The following is a 24,997-nucleotide window of genomic DNA, read 5'->3' as shown; positions in this document are numbered from 1 at the left end:
ACGCACCCTGAAACGTGGATTCCAAACCACGGTTAAGAAGCAAGAAAACTGTGCGCGCAAATGAGATCGTCTAGGCGCGATCCGAGACAAAGAAAAAAAAATGTTCTTATCGAGGGCGAAGTATATACGCGCTGCGTGCGGAAACGTTGAGAGAGTGCGGACACTTTCCGCGAAAGGAGAATTTCGCCACTGTTCCACCCACGAAAATGGCGACACTTTCCGCGAACGAAGGAGGGAAAGTGAAAACCCGAGATAATCTAGAGAACGGCTATGAACGCTGTAACGGGCGCAGCAGGAAAATGAAAAAGAAATTAAGAAGCACGATTAGTAGCTCGGCGCGAAGGATGACCCCATTCGCCTACACACGATTTCGCCGCGGCGGCAAATCGCCTTTAATTACTCCTCCGGCTCAACGCGCGCCTTCGCGAAGAAGCCGCGAGCGTCGTCGCTCGGAGGTGCACGCCGGAGGCAGGAAACATTTCTTCAATTACTTGACGAGTCCGCCGACCCGGCAGCGTCGGTGACGACGGTCGCCCAAGTGCCGTACGGCGCGCGTGCCGCCCATTTGGATGCAAATGCGCCAACACGTGGTCGGAGAAACAACGCGGCTGCGAGCAAGGCCAGCATCTCGAAACCACAGCGGCACGCGCACCCCGGGGCTCTCCCTCCAAGCCACCTCATTTCAGTCGGTCGGCTCGGCGTCGCACATGATGCCGCAGTCTAAGCGCGCGATGAACGACTGCTGCAGGCTTCGCTCAAGGCAGGTTTGCAAGCTAAGGCGCCCGCGCACGCGGCAGCATTTTGTACGTAACGGCAAAATAATGCAGTCTCCACCTTTTAATGACGAAACGCCACAGTAATGGAACCCAGGTGAAAAAAAAAAAATTAATACGGATTAGCCCAGCTAACCAAGGATATACAAAGCGAAAAGCGAGATTGAGGTCTCCACTGACCCGCGCCTTTCATTTCGTGAATATGAACGGAGTTTGCAAAGTTGTCAACGCCAGTGAACTCTATGAACGCCGTCTGCTCACTTGTTTTGTTCGGTTTTTGATCGTTTTGCCGCCGTTTAGCAAGGCGTGCCTCTCGTGATTCTGGCGTTTCAGCCACTTGTCTAGCCTTGCACTTTTCAAATCTTCGCTGCTTTTGAGCCACGCTACCACTTCTGGGTCTTCTCCTTCCATGGCGAAAGGTCAGACGACGGAGGCAGCGCGCGGCGACGCCGATGGCTGCGGCAGCAGCGACCACGTGCGCTCCGCGTGACGTCACTCGGTTTCGCGCATGCGCAGCTGTGGCAAATCTGTAGCCTGGCTCACGCGAAGCCCGGTCTTGACGAGCCTAGTGAACCTTTTCGCTTCAAAAAAAAAATATATATATATATATATATCCAATAGGCACAGACTCCCAGTAAACGTCACCGCCGTACTATTCCGAAGCGACCATAGGAGTCTATACACTGTTACCGGTTCGGAACAGGATTTTTGGCCGCAACCAAGCGCCGGAATGGTACGCGGGGTTTAACGTCGACCAAAGCTGCTAGTGGATTACGAGAGACGGACGCCGTAGTGGACGGCTCCGGAATAATTTCTGCCACTCGGGGTGTGCTCTTTTAACGTGGATCAACATTTATTTCGCAGTTTCCATCGAAATGAGGGCGGCAGGGCCGGGGAACGACGCAGCGAACTTGAGCTCAGTGGCCGAACGGTACAGCTTCTAAAGCCACCGCGGAACTAGCAAAAAGCACGAAGATTGCTGTTCGCTATGCAAAACAGAAAATAACGAATGAAGTTATCCGGAAAATGGGCACCCATGTCCATTCAATGGGGAAACAGAAAAGGGGCCGAGAGCAAATAAATTAAACGAAGAGGAGCGCACATTCGTAAAGCGCGATTAAGTGACAAGGGGTGCTAGCTAAAGAACTGAATTTTTTTCGTGCATAACACTTATCCTACACCTGGCGTCCGGAAGTTGTAACCTGACGTGGCAAATGGCTACAAGAGCGGCTGCCATTAGACGACCACGACGCGCTTAGCACTAAGCGTGTGGAACACGGCAGCACAGCGTGACAGTTCTCGACATATATATAGGTATACTATATGTATATAGGAGGGTTCGCATCTCGTTTTCGTCACTTTCGAGTCAGCTTTTTTTCTTTTCGTTACGATAACACGAATGTGCACAGGTCACAGAGCGGCGACTGGGAAAGCTCACAACGACGCGCACACCCGCTTCCGAATACAGCTGTGTAGCAGCCGCGCCGCGTTCTCAATGAAACCCCGGAGGAATTTCAACACAATGCGCCGCGGTAATCGATGCGCTTGCATCCCGCCGCCAGCGCTTAATGAACGGGCGTCAGGTGCGCATTCTGGAACGATAAATTATCCGCGTGTTCGGGCGTTATATAGCCCGGGGCAGTCTAATGCACGCGCCGCGAACCCTGCAGTGCTGTGCGGCGCGAGGTGGAGTGGCTACGCGCGTTCCGGTCTACGGCACTCGCCGAAACTGCAGGCAGCACGCGGGCGCCGCAATTTGCGAGTCCTCACCGAGGCGATAGCGCGGCTGCGTTACGGCAGCGGGAACAGCACGGACGCGGGAAACGCCACGCTGCCAAGCCACTAGTTTGAGAGTTGTTCCGAAAAGTGAAGAGTCCAGAACTGCCAGATACACGCACGAGGAAGGAAGGGAGGGATGCAACAAGGATGAATTTCAACAGGCCCCGCAAGACGTCCGCGGTTCTGCGTTAGCAATTACGTATACGCAGGTATAGCTTACAACAACCCTATACCCGTGTTACACGGCCGTTTTCAACGGCAGTTCAGTTGAGCGTCAGTTGAGGATTTCAACTGCCGTTGAACTCAACTGGAAATCGCCTGCTGTTACACGAGCACTTCGCGTTCGGTTCAGTTAGCACTCTAACCACATGTCCTCGCGTCTAGAGCGAAGTGTAAATAAGAAAAACGCAGTGTGTGCATTTTTTTCTTGTTGTAAATGATCGTAGTGTGTATATTATTTCCTATAGTGACAATTATTTTTGTGTATTTTTTGCTTTGCGGTAGAAATTTGCGGGCTCGAAGCACACTGAGCCAAGACAATCCAGTAAGAGGCCAAGTTTTTCGGTCGTAGGTCGCCATCTTGTCAGTTGGCCGTTCAACTGGGATCCCCGATCTCAGTCGAACTCAACTGCCGTTGAGATTTCAACGGCAGTTAGCACTGCCGTGTAACACCGCTAACTGCCGTTCAACTGAGAATCAACTGAACTGCCGTTGAAAACGGCCGTGTAACACGGGTATCAGACGCATGCGCGGTAATTAACATAGTTATATACGGATGGTGAAAACTATGCACCGGATGTTGGGGCACTACATACACTAACGCACAAAATAGACGCGAAGCGCACTCTGATTTTGGACGAATACGCGCAACTGATGTGTTAGCTGATGCATCAGTGAACATATAAGGCCTGGCAGACTCTTGGGATTTCGTGCGCAATTCGTTCGAGCAGGCGCAGTAGGGCTCGCCAATATTTTATGATATAGGAATGCCGAAATTTAGCGAGGCCGAATGCGCAAAGCTCATGGACATGAGTCGGGCCATAGCGTTAACATGTCCACTGCAGGACTGGTCATATAATGCACCGGTAAAGCGCCCGAGTTGTCGTCCGACAGTTCCGGAATCAAACACTTTCTTCTCGGATTATACGAAACGCAGACGTGCGCCACAAACTGCCAACTGCAGTGCTTATAGCAAGGGGCCAGTCTGGCTCGTGCACGGGGAAGTGGGCGATGGCCTTTGCTCTTTGAGTCCTATGACGGGCACTGCGGCAAGTACTGCGCCTGATTTCTAACGTATGCACATAAAAGCAGCAGCTACAACGGGCACAGTTAATGAACGAAAAACTTGTATAGTCACAGCGAGTGTACCGGAATGTGTACAATTCCGCACGTCTCGGTGGTGATTATAAGCTGGTCGGGCAGGTTCGGCTAACCTCAACGAGCCGCGGTTTACCCGGACCACCGAAGCGTCTTCAGTGGACGCGGATTCCGCGTGCTCGCCTGAGCCACTCTTGTGACGCGGTGGCGGAAAGGGATTCAAGTTCTGTGGAGCGCTTTTTAGCAGGGCTTCTGGCCAGTCTATGAGGCTGGCTCAGTGGACGGCAAAAGCCACTTCGGAAGCACCTTGCACGTCTGCGCACACACATCGACAGCAGACTTGCTACACTGGCCGCACGGCAACCCGTCGACAAGTGCGCCCCTTAACAGCGTCACACGAACTCTGCATGCCGTCTCTCTTTCACGAGCTCAGAAAAAGTTAAGAATACAGCCCACAGGAAATCCACCGCTTTGCTACTGGACTTTTTTCATCGACTTTACGGTAAGCTCGGCAAGGGGCCTAATCTAAGTCGACCGCTACGGGCGGGTTTTACGGGGACAGGGTGCAGTAAACTATGCTGAACCGATTTTTTCGGTGGAAACCGTGCAAGAAATACATGGTACAAATGAAACCGCCCCTCCCTACCGTCCCCTGCAAGGCGGACCCATAAATCCACCCCGTTCGCCCCTTTCCTTTCAGAAGCCCGGATTTGCCCAAACCGTGCCCGAGCGCCGGCAGTCGACACGCGCTGTCCGTGATGTTTCGTTAATTTTGTTATTGAAAAGAAGTTCGGGGGAGTGAGTGAGTGAGTGACTCACTCACTCACTCACTCGGGGGAAGTCTTCAGACAGAGGGAGAGAGAGAGAGAGAGAGAGAGAGAGAGAGAGAGAGAGAGAGAGAGAGGGAGGCTGGTCAAGCTCGGACGCCACACCGCGACAATGCGGATCGATGCTCACTGCTAAAGGGTTGATATGCGGGCCAGTTGGTTCATTGTAACTTGGAAAAAAAAAGTCACAAAAGGCACAGTCGTTGTGGCGTGAACACTCCTTCTCTCGTCCCTTGTCTTTTGTGACTGTTTTTTTTTTCAAGCTCGCTGCTAGTCACGGACAGCACTGCAGTTTTCCTTTCTTTTTTTTTTTGAACTTCAAGGACGCAGCTCGATCCCCCCCCCCCCCCCCCCCCCAATCTTTCTTCACGTTCGCCTTACACCGGGCACACTGAAACTTTGTGTGCGCAAAAAAAAATTAAATATATCGCAAGAGGAAACGACCTACCAGGAGAGGAGATTCGAACGGCACCCTGAAACGCGTTCAAGGGGCAGTGGAAATGATTTTAAGCGGTGTCCTTGAGCGCAGAAAGCATCGCGCAGGGATCAAGGCAGCAGGCGGTTACATTAAACGAGATAAACTCGGTTCCTTTCCTTTGCGGGTATGTAGTTGAAAATTGGTGTTTGGGGAAAGGCGAAATAATTTCCTGAGCTTTCGAGAGCTCCTATAGTATTGAACACCATGGGCGCTAAGACGTGAAGCGTACCTCATGCTGCTAAAAGACAATAACGGAGGTGATTCTTCTTTGTTAAAAAAACAACAACAAAACAACGTCACTCCAGCTTGAGCCTCACAGTGTTCTAATAATACCTAAAAGAAAGCGCTCATGAAAGAGGAGTAATGGCCAATCGGATTACAAGCACGAGGAAACTAATGTCATTTCAGGAGCGCTCTCGGCGAAAATCACAGGGCAGTGCTTACTTCATTTCATTTACACGCAATGCGTACGCTTCACTGCATGCTGTATCGCATTACTCGAGTCACTTAGGGTTAGCGAAATGCATAACGCTACGCTTCCAGCATGCTTCCCCCTCGCCAGACAGGATTCTGTCGAACCCTGGACTAAATAATGTTTTTCCTCTACATACTGCCTTCCCCTGGCATGCGGCTCAGCCAGTAACCCGTGAGCGGGTGCAACGCCAAGAGGGAAACGTCACTCATCATAGAAGCATCCAGCATGAACTAAATCCGCGCGCGCATGGGCTGCGTGTGGCCCGGGGAACGACGGGAGCGTCACGCAATTGCGACGAGTGCTGTGTGTGACGGATGCGGTGCAGTGGAAACACTGGAGCACCCGCTCCTTTGTTGTGCCGCGTTCGCCGACGCACGTCGCGATATGCTTGCTGCCTAAAGGGCGCTGGGCATTCTACCAGACTCCCTCAAGACGCTATTGTGGCCGCAGGGCAGTGCGCGCACCCGTGAGCGAACCTTGGTGAGCCTCTGTGCATTCCCCGAACACACGGGCTTGACGTCCCGTCTGTTCTCCGTCAGGTAGTTACACGCAGTGACCGAACGCTCCGCGAGTTCTACCTTGAACGATTAATAACTGGACGCCCCACTCCAGTTGTAACCTACACAGTGCTGTGCGCGTGTGTGATTTAATTCCTCTAAAATGAACTAATCACGCGCACAACCTGGACACATTTCTTATTGTGTAAATAGTTTGTACATATTACTTCTCCCCCTGTCCTCTCTTCCTGTCCCCTCACCTCTTTCATCTCATTTCTCCATTCTGCCTGCTGTCCTTTATTTCCGCTGCCCCAGCTCAGGTGCTTCAGTATCGATGGCAGATGCCGGGGCTAGCAAAAATCTTGTCCTTCCTTTTTACTATTATTTTTAATAAACAACCACTACAACCACCAATCGCACGCGCAACTTTGACAAAAACAAAACAAAACAACAGAAAAGGACAGACAGTTCTTCACGAGCCGTTTCGTAAACGGCGCACTTATTTCCAGCTATGCAAGTATACATGTGGAGGTAAAAGTTGTCGCTTAGTTTTGTCTTGGCTGCGCTGGTAGCTGTTTCTCAATCCGATCCGGTGTAACAGCTTAGGGAAACGAGTTCTGGACAAAGCTGTCCCTGCAAAGATTTGATTTAAGCGAGAGAGCGTCAAAAAAAAAAAGAAAGATATGGCGGCGGCTTAGCATTGCTGAACACGAAATACTGTGCGAAAGCACTGTGTATTGCAGGTGGAAATCACCGCGCCACGTACCTCAAAGCACGACAGGCGTCCACTGACCCAGGGAGCCAGCTGTGCGCCTTTCCTTTCCTCATAATCAACGGCATAAACCTTCTGCTGGTTTTAAGGAAGGGAAAGGCGCATAACTGCCTCCTATAGGTGGACGCCACTGCAGGCGTTGTTCATCGGTTTCACTTGGCCGGGCCTCACACATACAGACCCCCTGGAACCCGCCGCGGTGGCTCAGTGGTTAGGGCGCCCGGCTACTGGTCCCGAGTTCCCGGGTTCGAACCCGACCGCGGCGGCTGCGTTTTGATGGAGGCGATACGCTAAGGCGTCCGTGTGCTGTGCGATGTCAGTGCACGGTAAAGAACCCCAGGTGGTCGAAATTATGCCAGAGCCCTCCAATACGGCACCTCTTTCTTCCTTTCTTCTTTCACTCCCTCCTTTATCCCTTCCCTTACGGCGCGGTTCAGGTGTCCGCCGATACATGAGACATACTGCGCCATTTCCTTTCCACCAAAACCAATTATTATTATTATTATTGACCCCCTGAAACCCGAGGAGTAAGCTCAGCTAAGAGTGGTTTAGCGAAATTGTCCCAAAGACGTAGACGGCTCCGGCCGACTCGCTCAATCCATAGCGAGAACTGCAATGCGAATGCTGCGAGAGCAATAATAATAATAATAATAATAATAATAATAATAATAATAATAATAATAATAATAATAACTGGCATTTGGGGAAAGGAAATGGCGCAGTATCTGTCGCATATATCGTTGGACACCTGAACCGCGCCGTAAGGGAAGAGATAAAGGAGGGAATGAAAGAAGAAAGAGGTGCCGTAGTGAAGGGATCCGGCATAATTTCGACCACCTGGGGTTCTTTAACGTGCACTGACATCGCACAGCACACGGGCCCCTTAGCGTTTTGCCTCCATAAAAACGCGGCCGCCGCGGTCGGGTTCGAACCCGGGAACTCCGGATCAGTAGCCGAGCGCCTAACCACTGAGTCACCGCGGCGGGTGCGAGAGCAGCGCCGGCTCCTTTTTCCAGCAAACGGCGAGTCACGTGGTTAGTCACGTGGCCACAGCTGCCAAGGCGGCGGTCGGCGAGTGACACGTATGTCACGTGACTGCCACACCTCTACCGCTCCTCCACTTGAAGGTCAAATTGCGGCGCCGATGACCTTGGCTTGACTAGACCAGTAAAGTTTGTGCTTTTAAAATGCAATGGAACCCGTCTGCGAGTGATGTTCCTCTCACCACGCGAAGACAGTTTCACATGTTGAGGTCACGGAAATCAAACTACCTAAAGGTTTCCTATTCGCGTGACGACGCCTCAGACAATTTCCGGGGCCGAATTACGGAACGCTCTCAACCTGAAAATTGTAAAAAAGCCCCGCTTTTATTCGTCGGCCTTGGCGGTGGTCGGGCGCTCAGGGCTGACCAATATATAGGAGCGGGGCTTTGAGACTGTCTTCAGATTGAGGGCGCTCCGTAATTCGGCACTGGCAGTTTCCAAACGTTAATAAACGTGAACGACGGACAAGCCTACCAGAACAAAGACGAAGGCATCAGTGTTGCGCAGAAACCGCCGAGTGAACAAGCGAAGAGACGATTCTGGCTACGGATACAAAACATGCAGTAGTACCCTGGTGCCTGACGCAGTTCACCGACACCGATAGCAACGATGTCGAAAAGAGGCTAAGCTCTACTCAACATGACCGCGATGTGGAAAGGAAGTAAAATTCCTGCGTATATTCAGTTAAGTTAAATGGACTTTCGAGAATCTCCCCCCCCCCCTTTCTCTCTCTCCCTCTCTCTCTCGCTCACACACACACACACACACACACACACACACACACACACACACACACACACACACACACACACACACACACACACACACACACACACACACACACACACGCACGCACGCACGCACACACACACACGCACGCACGCACGCACACACACACACACACACACACACACTCCTCTCTACTTTTGCACCAGCTGCTCGACTTTCTGCTCGGCGCTGCTGTTTTGTTTTTGTTTGTCCCTTTGACGACGCGCGATGCTTGTCCCCATATATTCATTTGAAATAGTATCTGTAGGCCGGCTTGACCACTCCGTAAGGTGCACCGTCCTCTTGTTCATCCAATTTTTGAGAAGTGTATACATAAGGCTCCTCAGGGCCGTAATTCTGTTGAAACACATATCTAAATGCCAGATTCTTTCACGCCTATGGAAGAATAACCTTTTCAAGAATGCCCTGATCAACCTCTTCGCTCATGGTACCTTGAATTCAGTCAAGAGTACGTTTCCGCCTCCGTGGCTTAACGCGGATAGTTGATAATTAGGTCCTTATAATTGTGTTTGGGGCGACATATTAAACGAAGTCCACTGCTCCCGCATGACAAGATCTTCGATTCATCTAATGAAATTACTCTTTTTCCATTCGTGACCTATCCACACCAGGTGTTCCTTTACCTGCATGATCTTGGAAACCCTGTTCTTTTTACAGATGTGCGGAGTTTGAGCTGGGCTCCTGTCGGTTAGATCAGCAAAATTACAAATACGTCTCACAAACCACGGGGTTACTGCGGAGCCTGATAACAGGGTCAAAATATTCGGAAATGTCAATAACAGACAGTCTAGAGTTGTTGTTTTTTTTTTAGGCTCGCGCGAGCAGTCTTTCTCAGCAACTTGGTTGCTCGTTCTGGCGACTCTCCTGCAAAGATGGAAAAACTAATCCGCTTCTGAACTTATATCTCTTCAATACATTTCAAGGAGTGAAATGCGCTACTCTGAAATACAGTTAAATGTGACGCTGTTCCATCACACTGTTGCGGCCGCGGATAGCTGCCGTTTGAGCAGTCTTGATAAACGGAATGTTAGCCTCACACTCCGCTCGCTGCTCACAAAAATCTACAGTAATGCATGTAGCCGCATAATATGTCACCTGTACGTCGACTACAAGCCAATCGTAATTCAGAACAGACAGAAAATCAATACAACGGAGAGCGCCCATGAAAGGACAAAAATGAAAAACGAACTGAAGGCAAACAGTTGCGCCCCCCGCAACTACTGACGGAAGAAAAGGACATTATTGCATCGTAATATATTCAGAGATAGCAAATCGGTCTTGCATACCAGTGATATTTTGAGTCTATAGGGAAAATTTTAAAATACATTTTTCTTCGCTACTTATATATATGACGGAAGCCGACAATCTCTGAAACCAAGAAGCATAGGTGATTATTTTTGTTTTTTAAGTCGTGGTGTTCATCAATGGGAGATTAATACGGTTATTAGTTTAAGATAATTGACTATAAAGCAAGTTGTGTGTGTGGGGGGGGGGGAGGGGGAAGGGGTGTGTGCAGATAATAACGGTAATCGAGGCCCCATGACCATTTCTTGTTTCACAATGAAATTTTCGGAAGTGACGGGCAAATGTGTACTTAGTTTTGGAAGAACCGCTGTATCTTTTTGGAAAAAAAAAAATTGTATATCACACTAGGTGAAAAACATCCTTTTGCGAAACAGTTTGCATCCATGCAGAAAATCAAATTTTGTGGAACCTGATTATTTTTCAGTAATTGAGTGCAGTCTTCTGTTGGAAGTAATGCAAAAATATCTTTCGGCTCCAATAATTTTTCGGCAAAAAAATCGCAAACATGGCTGAAAAAAGGCATTGCAATAAGGGCAGTTTTTAAGACAATAATAGCATAAGGACTAGGAACCTGCCGCTTAAATTTGTTGTCAGTATTAATACGTTCCTTTTACTACCGCCGGATAAAATTTGTACTTCTAGAACAGGCAGATGATTTTTAATGAGGCGGCGAAATCATCTACACTTCGAATAATCCGAAAAAAGGCAAACTTCGAGAATAAAAAAAAAGGCCTCTCCGATTTTCTTTAAAATTTCCCTGGAACACCTTCGGTGTCTTGCAATTCAAGATAAAGAAATATGGGTAGAATTATATCGTTTTAAACTATAAAATTAAAGGCATAACATAGGCCATACTTCGTTCAGTTACCATTACTGGATAATGTCAGTTAAAAAGAGGAACAGGTGATGAATTCGACTTCGAACTACGCGCATGTGGTTGCGTTTTAGTTATAACAATGTCAGAGTCTCAGAGACCTTGGAACTATGATTTCGCTTGTATGCGTTTTTTTTAATAAGTCAAAAAAAAAAAACGATTGCTCCTTCACGTGGCTTCTATACATCCGGCTAATGGGATTCAGAATTTTGCCCTATTTCAGAAGTATCTGATGGCAACATGGCTTGGATTCAGGCTTATAGAACACTTACCTGAAGCTTTCATAGCGTTTAGATCGACGACAGTTCGTTTCATCAAACTTGAACTAAAGGTGCGCGAAACGGTATAGTTGTGCTTTGTGCTTCCGGTACTCTAAAATGAGCTAGGAAAGCCCCTTTAACCCAGAAACAATAAGATTTTGTGCGCATATCGGCAAGCTAGTGCCTTCGGTAAGGACATGCGTTGCCGAAACGAAGTAACGTTAGCCACAAAAAAAAAAAATGTATTCAGCACGAAAAGCAGACGGCAACTTCCGAGTCGAATTAGATGGTCAAATAGCTGACACTTATTTATTCCTACTAAAGTAACTTTTAAGAAAGGCCACCGAATTACTCCCAACAAGTACACAAGATCTATTCCAACAGCATTTACGAATGAAGGAAGGCAGAGCTATAAGTAGAAAATATAGTGTTGCATTTTCGCTTTGTCTACTACTAAACAGCTGGGCTTCCAAATGCAGTCGGAGCGTATGATTGGAAAAAAAAAAAACAGTTACTGTTCTTCACATGCGTGTCCACCTCAAAAAACTGGATGCGGAGATTTGACATTATTTCCGACGAACTATCTGACGAGCCGGCACATGCATGGCTGACTCCGTAGAAACCAATGAGCAACATGCATCAAAACCGCATGTCTATCTACATGCTAAGGCAACTTTTGCCAATGAGAGGACTCCCAGTTGCTGTCAGAGCAAATATTAGTTTCATGAAGTCGTATACAAGGAATACCATATAATAAACCTAATGTTTCCAGCTACACAGCACAGCATAAGTGCGTGCAACGGCGATAGTGGGCTAGCTAACAAACGCTACACACCTTGATCTCGATTGGAAACAAAAGCTTAGAAAGAGCCAGTGGCTTCGTAGGCGCACTCGAAGCAAAGTTAAATGATATCAACATTCAGGTCCATCGGCATAGTCACCATACTGACTTTTAGGAGAGGATGGAAGAGAGCCTGAAAAAGTACACGATAACTACACGCATCGAATGTAAAGATGTTGAATCTAGTTTAGGCAATGCTTAGGTGGCCTACACCCCTGTTTCGGGGTGGAATCACTTCTGTACTAACTTACCGTCCTGTGCGGGGCCACTCCTTGTGATGATAGCGACATGAACGGTTCCCCTTTATTTGGTAACACAGTTTACGGAAACGGAGTCATGCGCCTGAAAAGCTGTTTATTTGGAGAAGTTCGCGCTTCGCCTAAGACATTGAAATTGCAAAGATTCAGTGGAGGATACGTTTTGCCAATAGACTTTGGCATGCAGGACCATCATAGCCCTAAAACGCGTTACACGCAAGAGACGAGAGCGTTACTGGGCGAATGCGCGCTGCCAATGTCCTGTGTAATGAAAGTCCATGGAGCAATTGAACCCGCTCCAGCTTGTACCTCAGTCTAAATTCACAAGCCTGTTAAAATATCTTTTTTCACATGAAGGCACTAATATTTACATTTAAAGAAGTTCCCCGTCTTAAAACACACAAATAATAATTTCAATGGGCAATTGGCGGTCGTGTAAAATTCATTAAAAGACAGTAAAGAAATATAATGACTTACCAATACGGATGATTGCTAAAAATAAAATAAAATTAGAAGGGCCAAGTTAAAAGGACGGAATATTGGTCTTTGCTGGCATTAGCAAGACCTGGAGAGATTACGATATAGGACTTATTTATTTAACGTTTAACGTGATTAAAACTCGGCTGACAAGCAAAACAATGTTTACGAAGTATTTTCTGAGACTTATTCAATGTGCTAACTAAAACGCAACCACACACGCGCAGTCTTAAGTTGAATTTATATCCGTTGCTCTTTTTAACACACAATACCCAGTAATGACAACTGAACGGAATATGCTCAGTTAGACAGTTAATTTTATAGTTTAAAACAATATATTGCAACACACTTTTCTTCATCTAGAATTACCAGGTAATGAAGGTGTTCCAGGAAAATTTTACAGAAAATCGGAGAGGATTAAAAAATCCTCTCAGATTTTCTGTACAAAAAAAAAGCGAAAGAAGCTAATACGTAATAGCTGGAAAGTTAGAAACAGCTCAAAAGGACGTTTTGCGGACCGTTCCAGAACTGTCTCATTGAAATTTCTCGCCTACCTTCGTTGCTTGCGAAATTGGTTAATTAATCTCGACTAATTATGCAATTAAGCACAACACAAAAAATAAAGTTGCTCAATGCAATAGCAAGCAGCATGCATTTGGCTGCGACGTTTTAGAGTACCACGGCATATTTTTAGACTTTGGCTAAAGTGAGCTGGGACTCCCTGCATATATTATTTCCTCAAAGTGGAATACACGTTGTTGACCAATCCGCCGCGATAACGCTCGCACCATATGACACAGGTCTCAGGTACAGTGTCGACATTGTTCGCACACAATGGTCTGGCAGTGCTAGGCAGCCACTTACACCAACAACAGGGGCACCAGCAGTAGCAACGGAATTGACAACGAGGAAAAGGCTAAGCTTTGTCGTTACCACAGGCAGCACTGCTCTGACTGGACCATTCGCCGAGGCAAAGGCTATGTGGCGTCTCTGCATCGAAATGTTTCTCACACGCGCTGAGAACACTGCTATTGCCCTAGAGACATGCAAGAGGCTCCTTTTTTTTTTTTTTGCCTGGCAGAGTACAGAATATGTGCACTGCACTGTTTGAGGAGGCACAACGGGCGGAGCAGCCAATCGATCGCGGCGCCCTCTGGGCGCCGGGAGATGCAAAGCACGGGCGCAAACAAGAGCAACAGAAGGCGGCGCCGCGCTCCTGCCAGACAAGGCCAAGGCCCGCTTCCGGAAAAGCCAGAGGGCGGCCGACAAACGCAGTGCTCGCGCGGCCTTGGCGTGTTAGTAAACACGTATACGCGGCCAATATCACGCAGGGGTCGGGACTGGGGACACGAGGCGCGTCCGCTGCAGGCCAAGCTGCTTCCAGCCGACGCGCAACGAGGAGCTCCACCCCTTCCCTGTCACGGCGGGGTTTGAACCCGTCACTCCGGCTACCCCTCACTTTGCCACTTCTCGCTTACACCACACACAACCCCACGTCACGACGAATACGGTTTGCTCCCAAATTAGGAAAGCCACGAGTGTTGAGGCCGCCGACAACAGCGCGGCCTAGCAATAAGCTATAAGGCCCGAGAGACGCACAGCAGCAGCCGAGGTAGCACCGACCCGCATGGCGCGCCGCTGCGTACGACAGCGACGAATAAATCGGAGATTACTGTGATGCGTTCAGGCGGCGATTATCAGAAAAGAAGCCACTTGTTCGCAGGCCAGCCATGCGGCCCCGTACTCAATAATGCAGTCTGCACCTACGTGCGCAAGCGACAAAGTCTGAACGAGGTGCTGTACGAATAAATAAGACTAGCGGGAGCTATCAACAACACTTGAAAATCTTGCGAATGTTACTCGTTTCGTTCTGTTTTCTTCCCCCGATGGTCTTAGTGCATATGACACCCTATTCGCAATGTACAACTAGCCACTTTTATAGCTTTTCCCACGAACTGGAGCTCTTAATTCATGGCTGCGGCCCCTCATGACGTCACTCGCGAAGTTGTAAAAACCGTATCAGGCGAGTCACGACGGCCACTTATCGCGACAGTAGTTCGTTTAGCTCGTTGTAGTCATGTTGGCTTAACTAATAGCGTGAGTCGCTGGTTACACCAGATATGCACCTCAACGGCTAAGCTAAACGGCTAAAGTAAAACATTATAACCACACACACACACACACACACACACACACACACACACACACACACACACACACACACACACACACACACACACACACACACACACACACACACACACACACACACACACACACACACACACACACACACACACACACACACACACACACACACACACACACAAATAATGCTATTCGAACGGCGAAACAAATTTGGTAACGAAAGCATAACTATTAAACACGAAAACAAAACAATCGCACAAGTGACGTAACAAACTTTTCCGAGTTTGGTTTCATGAGAATATGACATACTCCACAACGTTAATTTTTTGCTCGCTGATATGCCTATGTCCGTCTAGGTGTAGGCATCACGGATTTGAATGGCGTCGCGGAAAAATGTTTACACGAAATTTTCTAACCATTAAAAAGGCCCTTTTCTGCCAGAAAATCACTGACGTAGTCATAAAAAGCCATACGATAATTTTTACTAAGACGAACAAAATTTGGATAGAGCTGTTTTCTGTGAAGAAGGCGGGATTAGCTTTACATTAGAATGAATTTTTTGTTATCTATTTTACTCAGTATGTGTACTTTTGCCAAATGCACGGGACCATAAGCCCACCTAGGTTGTACGTACGAAGCCTTCAGCCCGTTTCTAGAGCCAGTGACTGGATAAATAAAGGAAGTGATATTAGCGAATAAATTTAACTCTATGCCAAACGCACCAGACTCGACCCTCCCCGATTTCTTCAAGGAAAAATTTATGGCTCTTCATTGTGCTGTCAAAGGTCATTTCCCTGAAAATTGTCGGGACATGTGACCGCCCTTTGTGGACGAGTGTAAAGTCAGGTCTCACAGAAAAATTAACGCCCCCATGTTTTTTTCCCCCATCGCTCTCGCCTAAGGCATCAGAAAAATGGCAGTGCACAATTTGTCACAAATTTTTAGTTCATAATTTTAGCGCAAAATGCGCCATTTTTGCGACAGTTGAAAAAAAAAAGTAGGTTTCTCTTTTTGTTCACAACAAAATTTTTTAGGCTACTTGGGATCTTTACTGTTTAATGAAGATGGTTAGACTAAAAGACAGCAGATAAAGTTTCATAAAAAAAATCTCTAATTTGTGAAAAAATTGTGCGCTCTGGCGCGTACTTTTCCGCAAGGTGGTAGAAGTAAAAATATCAATACTGCGCATTTCACAGTCAAAGTAACTGGTTATCTCGCTCATCAATTTCTTTTTTTATTATTTAAGGTTCGGCAGTATTTCCGGCCCAGCTGAGCGCCTTCAATACCGGTAATTTAGCAGTTCACCGCACATCACGTCCGCGGCGCAGCTGAAAATCTTAAGTCCGCCGTACACTCGAGCATCCATACGGTCACGCTGCCATTCCCAGTGCGCAGAAGGCGACAGCGCTTCTCATAAGCTGTGTGCTCACAAGACCTACGGTGTGTGCGCACGGCGTCGGGTGACACGGACTTCGGGCGCAGACCACGTGACCGCTTTCAAGAGTCCAGCCTCTCGCAAGCGCAGCACTTTGCCCTCGGGGCGGGGTTCCACAGACGAGATCAACCCACAGACGAGATCGACCAAATGGTGGCTGGTCGACCTCGTAAATTTAATTTGTATTTTTACACGTCGCTGCCTGATGACTGGAATAAAGAGTTCTGCAACTGGTTTTGTTCCCAATTTTTTTTTCGAAGCGCTGGAAATTTTTGATCACGAAGAGACGGGAGTGCCGCGCATACACGGTCTGCTGTTTTGGCCCACTTTGGTTATGAATGAATTGAAATATATTAACAACAGGCAGCCGAAAAATTTCACAGTGAAACAAAGGATACTGCAATGTGCGCCTTGTTTGTTTCAAGAGCTCAGCCTTTTTTTCTGAAATTTGTCAAACTTGGCGCACGCAACGTTTTTTGCCTAGTTTGATTGATCTGCAAATCAGGAAAGGGGTGTGAGAGCTGCCATAACTATACATTGTGTTCTACACAGACATGCCTATCGAAGTGAACAAGGGGATGTTTATATGGTTTATAAATAACGAGATATGGTTGCGCAAAAATCCGAAAAACACTGGCAACAATTCAACAACAAAAAAAAAAACTTTCCCGGTATTTTAAAAGTTGTCCACGTATTCTTTTGAATGGCAGCGCTCATAATCGTAGGGAAAAAAAAAACACCTTGCATAATGTTGGCATGTAGCATTTTAGCTCCTGTAATGAGACCCTAGCGCAAGGCTCGGCAGGACACACACGACGGAGCTCTAGGCAATGTGGGAGATGTGTTTTTTTTTGTGCGATATTGTAGGCGGTGTTTATAAAGTCTCGAAGCCGCGCATGGGCGATGTCCTAGTGAAGGACTCGGGGAATAATTTCGACCACCTGGAGCTCTTTTTATGTGCACTGACTTCGCACAGCACACGGTCGTTTTTAACACGACAGCGTTAGAGCGGACGTTTCAGGATTTCAGGATTGGTCGAGAGCGCTGTGACGTCACAGGTTAAGCAGCAGAATGAAACCGAAACTAGGGTTAAATTGTGTCTGTGAGGTCGTAGCATGAACGAAATGTCATTATAACATATGAGATGAGGACGTAATGCACGTTGAATGCACTGAAAAGAAAATTTGGGCAATTACTTTGGAATCCTACCCATGAACCTTGGGTTTCGAGTCAGACGCACTGCCCCTAGGCCATTGAGGCACGTTCACTTGACTTGGCTAAAGGGAGACCTTGTATGGATTGTGGTGCATCACGTGTTCAAATATGCCATATACGAATGTATGGTAATGAGTTATATAATAGAAAGGCGCTAATTAAGAAATAAAATAAGAGATAACCATTCACATTGTCACGTCATGCCCCCGCGGCGGAGCTTAGGTGCCTCCCTAATTTCTTGGCATTTCGCTTCCACCAAAACGCCGCCTGGAATCGACTCCCGCGACTCTGATTACACAAAGGAAAGTTTAAGTTACGGTACTTGGCGGTTTCAACGGAGACACATCTGTAGTTGCAATTATTCGGTTGATATCGCCGATTACTTTTCTTCAGGGGCATATAAAAGTCACCACACAACTCCGCTCCGCAGATATTTCACTGGGAAACTACCGAAAGCACAGGCAGCACAAGTGATTCGTCGTCACAGAGCTATCAGATTTCAGAAGCTGCCTCAAAGCGTTGATGTTTAGGTCGATCACTCTGCGAGAACTTCGCTTCCTAGGAATGCGCTTTTTTGCATCAAAAGATAACCTGCACAAAACGCTTTACCCGCCGCGATGGCTGAGTAGTTAAGGCGCTCGACTGCCGGAGCACCCGGGTTCGAACCCGACCGCTGCGGCCGCGTTTCGATGGAGGCGAAACGCAAATGGCAACCGTGTGCTGTGCGATGCCAGTGCACGTCAAAGATCCCCAGGTGGTCGAAATTATTGCGGAGCCCTCCACTAGGGAATCTCTTACTTCCTTTCTTCTTTCACTCCCTCCTTTATCCCTTCCCTTACGGCGCGGTTCAGGTGTCGAACGATATATGAGACAGATACTGCGCCATTTCCTTTCCCCAAAAACCCATTTCGAACCCGGAGGCAAAACGCTAAGGCGCCCGCTAAGGTGTGATGTCAGTGCGCGTTAAAGATCCCCAGGTGGTGGAAAATATCCTGGAGCCCTCCAATACGGCACTTCTTTCTTCCTTTCTTCTTTCACTACCTCCTTTATCCCTTCCCTGACGGCGCTGTTGAGGTGTCCACCGAGATGTGAGACAGTTACTGCGTCATTTCCTTTCCCAAAAAACCAACTTCGACCGCGGCGGCTGCGTTTCAATGGAGGCGAAACGCAAAGGCGCCCGTGTGCTGTGCGATGTCAGTGCACGTTAAAGATCCCCAGGTGGTCGAAATTATTCCGGAGCCCTCCACTACAGCACCTCTTTCTCCCTTTCTTCTTTCACTGCCACCTTTATCCCTTCCCTTACGGCGCGGTTCAGGTTTCTAACGATATATGAGACAGATACTGCGCCATTTCCTGTCCCCAAAAACCAATTAAAAAATTAAAAAAGCCCGGAGGCAAAACGTTAAGGCGCCCGTGTGCTGCGCGATGTCAGTGCGCGTTAAATATCCCCAGGTGGTCGAAATTATTCCGGAGCCCTCCACTACGACAGCTCTTTCCTTTCTTGTTTCACTCGCTCCTTTATCACTTCCCTGACGGCGCTGTTGAGGTGTCCACCGAGATGTGAGACAGTTACTGCGTCATTTCCTTTCCTCAAAAACCAACAACAAAAAGAAACACTCACTCAGAGCTGTGCTTCGTCTCCGTGAGGCGCAGCTGAGCAGCGGGGTAAGAGCAAAATGCCACTACGGGTTTTTGAGCCGTCTCGCTGATCTGTGCCGGAAGTGAACGTCGACAACCGGCAGGGAGGCTTCGCCCCAAGTGAGCGAGAAAAAGGGAAAGCCTACCCGTTCAGTGCGATCCGCGCTGCAACGAGGCCTGGGAGCGCTCACTAACGTCGGCATTCGTATGTTTAATTTTCGAAAAGACAACGCAGCTGCCGAGGGCGGACGAAAGCAAGCCTTGCAGGAAGAATTTTGCGCGGCGTGGCCAGCCTTGACGTCCCGGGGGAAGCGCACTCCCATCGAAACCAACCCAGCGATGGAGACAGAAACAGCCCCGAAGGGAGGGAGGCTGTAGACATGTGGCGCTATCGTGGTGCCCAGGGGGGAGCGTCCGCATGCGCTAAGCAAAATGACTGGAATTAGGAGCCGAGGTCTCCTTGACGTCACGAGCATCGCACTAGGAGGTCGGCACTTCGTGTCAGCCATGCATACAAAGCACGAGAACCTCCCAGCCTGTCCATGGAAGTGCACTGTCCTTCGTCTTACACAGCGATTCTTCATAGGTATGACGCAGCTCATAGCGGCTGTATTTGTGGCAGTGGTAGGAAATTATTGCGTCTAGACTGGAAATTATCTTGAACATTTTGCTCATGTAGCTACTTATTTATTCTAAGCATTTGCCGCATTATACAGCTGTCGCACACGCTCTCCTCACAGGCACGTGACGTGCTGAGCCTTGCGCAAGGGGTCTCATTGCAGGGGCGAAAACTGCTAGTGTCAACATTATGCAACATGTTTTTGACGATACAGAAGAGTACGTGAATATATATATATATATATATATATATATATATATATATATATATATATATATATATATATATATATATAAAGCTTTTTTTAAATGTCACAAACTTTTGTTCCGTGTTTTTTTTTTCGAATATTGCGCGACCATATCCCGTTATCCGTAAACCATATAAACATGACGTTCATCACGTCGGCAGTCATGTTTGTGTAGAAAGCAATGCATATTTTGGCAGCTCCGGCACACTCCTTTCTCGAGATACTGACCGTCAAAAGTCGGCAAAAAAAAAAACGTGAAATGGGCCATGCTTGACAAATTTTAGAAAGACAAATCCGCTCTTGAAACGAAAAAAAAATAGAAGCAAGGCGTATATTAAACTATCCGCAGCTTTACTGTGAAAAAATTCAGTTGCCTGTTGTTAATATACTTTAATTTATTCATAACCAAAGTTCGCCAAAACAGCAGAGCTGGTAGGTGCGGCACTCTAGCTCTTTGTGATCGAAAATTTCCTGCGCTTCGCAAAAAAAAAAAAAAAAATGCCGGGACAAAACCAATTGCAAAACTTTTTATTCTAGTCACCGGGCAACAACATATATAAATATCCAAGTGAATTTAAGAGATCGACCCCCCCCAAATCTTTGGTAGATATTACCTGGAACCGCCCTTCGGCTGTTCCCTCCAAGCTCTTGCCCGCAGCTGACACTTTTTGCTGGGATCCTGGGGTATGTAGCCACAGTCATTCGCATACTAAACAGGAAGTAATAGTCTTTATCACAGATACAGGGAAAAAAAATTGGCTGTGGTTTAGCTCTGGTTAAACCTGGTAGGTAGCCAGCGCTACAGGCCACGACTACGCTTAGGCTTCGCTGTGGTTAAGCGATGTAATGCTACAGGTGATTTACTTGGCTAATCTCCGTATATGCTTGTTTCGTTCCAACGCTGAAATCTGGCTTCCTTCAGAGACGCCAAACTCGGCCCGCCGTCTTCTACCGTCGCGGATCCACTGTCGGAGGCTAAGCGAGCTCGTCTAGCCGCGTCGTCGTCATTACGACGCTTATCGAGACGTTTGACACGCTCTTCTTCGGCCTCTTCGGCACGCTGTCTCCTCCTTGTTTCGTTCCGACGCCGAAGTCTGGCTTCTTTCAGCCTAGCCGACTCATCGTTCTCCATAACGGCCGAAGCACAAGGCAGCGTTTCTTCGGCGTCGCGTCAGCGTGTCGGCTACTGGCGTCGCCGGAGGCGAAAATTCGGCGCTTGGAGCGAGGCGACGCAAGGAGACGCAGATATCTGGCGAGGCCAGATCTCAGCGTCGGCGCCGGAAATACCTCGTGGGTGGGGATTGGCGGGGCCAAAAGCCGCGGCCCGTTTCCGCGAAGGCAGCAGCGCCCCTTCTGTACCCTTGCTATTGTCCCCCTTGCCCCCCCACATAAGGTTCCCGTCGCCGCTGAATGGGACGATTAGCTACGGACAGGGGACAATTGAGGGGCTTTACCGACGATGTACAACATGAACTGGCGAGCGAGTTGGTCAGACATGGTTCCTGTAAACCAGCGCAACGGCTCGAAGCCAAACAGGGACAAAGCGCAGTGTTTCAGACAAGGCGTTTCTGACAGTGAACTGCGCCAGCGCCACCTATGTGTGTAGTCACGGTTTTAGTCGTCTGACTACAGTGTGCGATTCGTTTATCGCGATGTCTGAGGAGTGTCTTCAATGTACACTTCGCCATCGTTTGAACGGCAGTATTTGCGAGGGAATGTACCGTATGCGGTAGAAATGTCCACTACACAAGAAGCTTGCGTGATTCGGGGAAGCGCCCAGCGGATAGAGCACCTCTGGGGATATGCCCGGCTTCACAACACACATTCACTGCGGCGTTTTAAGAAGATGGCTTCTCAATGATGTAGCATACTTTCTCACGCTCTTCTTCAAAGTACTCGCAAATTGTTGGCAATCGGCCGCCTCCACTGGCACTCTGTGAAACGAGAAAATTATTTCTGAATGTTTTACTTACATATGTTCCTACAGGGTCGCGCTCCCGGCCCGTGCTCCCAACACAGAGTCACCTCCACGTGTTTTAAAAGTACACTGCCTTCGATATGACGCTTCGTACTTTCAGAACCTGTTCTAGGATGAATTTGGTTGTCCTTCATTGAAAACTTGAATTCCTATGGGCGCTAAGACTACTTTTCACCCCCGGTCGGATCCGCCTGCCACGAACACCCCCCCTCCCTGTAAACGCGGTGTAGGTCTATACGGCCCAACGATGATCGGCGGTGCGGGCGCTCACCTTCAGAAACAATCAGCGGTGGCTTAGCTCTGCTATGCCTAGTATACGCAGCGAAAGCTGCCGCAACGAGCAAGGCTTCTCTTCTTCCATGGCTAGCAACTGACGGCCTCCCGTATTCATTCGACCCCACGCGCATGCGCAGTAAGCGCATAGCTAGTCGTGGCGTCAACGCGCAGCGGGGGAGGAGGCGACGTCATGCGCGACGCGCCTGTGGCGAAACTCGCGCTTGCGCAGTAGGAGCAGATGGCCAAGACGAGCGAAATCGCTACGGCTAGCGTAATGTAGCCTGCGCTACAAAAAAAAAAAGGCCACAAATGGGCTTTACCGCACATTGCGAATTTAGAGCTTCGACGCATCTACGACCCGTGGAAAGGCGGTAGGCCAACGACTCTTTCCCAAGCCTTTTATCACAGACATGCTCAAGGTCTGGCCGGGAGAAATCTCGCGCCCGTTGGAAGCCGGTGGGTACCCGGCGGAACTGGTGATCGGACCCAGCACTTCCCGCATGCGAGACGGACGCCCTGAAAATTGGCTACGAAATGCGTAATATTTTAATATTTTTACTTGGACCACCTCAGTACGAAATTTATGGCAGAAGACGCGGCAAATGACATTTTTGGGAATCAAATATTTTTTTTCCTTTGAATCTTCGTCCGCTGTATATTTAAGTTTAACATTTTCAGTTAAAGGGCAACTGCACCACATTTTGACAATTTCGCGATATTCAATAATTCAAATCTGTATAGGCAGTAGGTGAAGCATGCCAAGGGTTTTTGCACTAGCATTTAAAATAGTGACGTAATCGATTATTAAATTTCGCGCTTCTCCTCACAGCACCGGACGAGTGCGGGGAAGTTCAGTGTGGCGTCACGGAAGGTATATGATTTCAAATTACCCCTGACGACAGCCACGCCCTGCCGTGCCTCGTTGGATGCTGCCAAACGCTCGGCGGGCTTTGCCTTCTGCGGCGTTGGTTTTTTTTTTCTTCAAAGCAGGCTTTTATGCGTTGGAAACGTACTGATGCCTTTGATGGCGTCATCAGCCCCCCCCCCCCCCCCCCCCCCCCACTTACCGCTGTGCGCTGCGGAGAAGCTTGAAGGCCGTCGCGATTTTAATCGGCGATTATGCCACCTTTTCAAGTGCTAACGCAAAAGGACTTCGCATGCTTTACCTGCACGTTTCACACATTCGACCATTTCAAGATCGCTGATTTCTACAACCTAGGCAGTAGCCATTTAATATTAGACGTCCCAGGCAGCCTACGAAATTTTTTTTGATGTCCAGCGCAGAAACCTACAACTTTTTAATTGCAACAATTACGCATTTCGCATAAATTATGAAGCAAAAATATGAACAAAAAGGGATACTACCATCTCTTTTTTTCTGCTGTCTAATACGAAAGAACAATGCTTAGATGGTTCAGAAACAAAAATGAACCAATAAAAAAATAAAAGTTTCTATGATTTCTTTAATGAGATTTGTTCAACACTCTTCCACAAAATTGAAAGGGCAGTGAGATGTGTCTACATTTTCTGCTAAATATATTCTGGGAAATGACATTTACAGCACAATAAAAGGCCGTAAATTTTCTTTAAAAAGTCGGGAAGGGTCCAGCGCAAAAGTGTGGTGCATCTGCTATGGAATGACCCAAGCAGTCCAACATGAGCAAACGTGGCGAAAGTCTGACGTGACGGAAAACATGGCCCATTAATATTATGTCATTAAAGCAGTTTACAGCAGCGGAAGTGGCATGACAATAGGCCTATGCTCGAACGTATTATAGTAAAAAAAAAAAAGATTTCGCGTACAGCTGAATGGTCAAGCTGTGCATTACGCAGCTTATTCTACAAAACACGCCCATAACGCAATAGCTACTTGAGGACAGGGAGCCAAATGTTGAGGACTGCATATGTCCCACTGTCCTATAACGGATGGGTAAAATGCACTGGCCGCAGCAGATTCTGCGCGAAGATTGCGTGATACAATGACGTGGTTTAAGGGGCCAACATGACTGACACTACGGCGTCGTCCTCATCACACAGTAAATTCCCTTCGCTTGGCGCTGCAAGCGCAGTGTCGAAGGGAACTGCGCTTCCAGCGCTTTCGCGCAAAACGTTCGAACCACACAAGTGTCTGCCTGATAGGCTTGAGCATAGCATCGGACAACCAGCTGATGAACGCCACAAGCGAAACACTTTTAAACGCGGGTATAAATACCAGCGCTCCAGTGAGCCGAACCAACGAACATCTTAACAGCTCTTGACAGAAATACGGCAACACTGGAACGAGTGGCTCAACAAAAACTGCAGTAAATAAACTGAAATGTAATTTAAAAGCGGCAGTACGGTTACCACTATGGAACGCGAGATTGAGGGGCAGCTGTTAAGGTATCTATAGTTCACTTTATGTTGAGGTAGAGAATACGAGAGCGGCTTCATATCTGTACACTTCCAGAGCGCTCTCTGGAATTTTCCACAAACACTCGTTTTTCGCCTAGCTCTTCTCTCCAGTCCGCCGGTCCACGCGCAGCGCAACCGATGACGCTCTCCTATTCATTCATTCGGGCGGAAACGCATTCCAACGCTCACGCCATAACCTCCTCCTCCTTCTTGCGTGGCTATCACGTGGTGGCTTCCATGGCAACCAACCTCCGCTTGCGCCTTACGCTGTCGCCATAGCTGG

At 48.1% G+C, this 24,997-nt stretch overlaps 1 protein-coding gene across 1 annotated transcript in view; it reads right to left on the bottom strand.

Moving 5' to 3' along the window:
• The window catches only part of LOC144115117 (uncharacterized), a gene marked incomplete in the record, with an annotated part of 149,375 nt that overhangs the window by 53,378 nt on the left and 71,000 nt on the right, over nucleotides 1–24,997 (bottom strand).

The sequence above is a fragment of the Amblyomma americanum genome, chromosome 1, assembly GCF_052857255.1.
Source record: "Amblyomma americanum isolate KBUSLIRL-KWMA chromosome 1, ASM5285725v1, whole genome shotgun sequence".
Taxonomy (NCBI): domain Eukaryota; kingdom Metazoa; phylum Arthropoda; class Arachnida; order Ixodida; family Ixodidae; genus Amblyomma; species Amblyomma americanum.
Note: the sequence above shows the minus strand (reverse complement) of the source record. Positions and strands in the feature narration are given on the sequence as shown.